Source organism: Penaeus monodon, chromosome 23, assembly GCF_015228065.2.
Source record: "Penaeus monodon isolate SGIC_2016 chromosome 23, NSTDA_Pmon_1, whole genome shotgun sequence".
Lineage (NCBI taxonomy): Eukaryota > Metazoa > Arthropoda > Malacostraca > Decapoda > Penaeidae > Penaeus > Penaeus monodon.
The window spans coordinates 31,419,272-31,419,618 of NC_051408.1; the positions used below are offsets into that span (position 1 = coordinate 31,419,272).

At 45.2% G+C, this 347-nt stretch overlaps 1 protein-coding gene across 1 annotated transcript in view; it reads left to right on the forward strand.

Moving 5' to 3' along the window:
- LOC119587930 (nesprin-1-like) overlaps positions 1 to 347 on the forward strand; it is a gene marked incomplete in the record, with an annotated part of 36,964 nt that overhangs the window by 21,475 nt on the left and 15,142 nt on the right.

A 347-nucleotide genomic window follows, 5' to 3' on the forward strand; every position in this document is an offset into this window, starting at 1 on the left:
AACATCTCGTGTTTCACTGTCGCTCACTCATTTGATATTTTTCTGGCGGGAAGAGAGAAAAAAATTGCGTGTCCGATTAGGTCGTTGGGCATGACGTGGCGGGCCCTGATTGGTAGCGACAGGAGTGACGTCCCTCGGCCGCGCTCTGCTATTGGTGTTGACAGCCACGAATTATCTTATTTCGCTTCTTTTAAGCTTTGTGCCCTGGAAAATGACCGGGTTGCGTCAACGCTGACTAATTCTCGTCCTTAGTTTTTCGGCTGAATTATAAGTGGAAAGATACGTTATGTTAGATTTTATATTTGTTTGCTAGAATTTGTATCGGGAGAAACGTTTCCCTCCCTTTC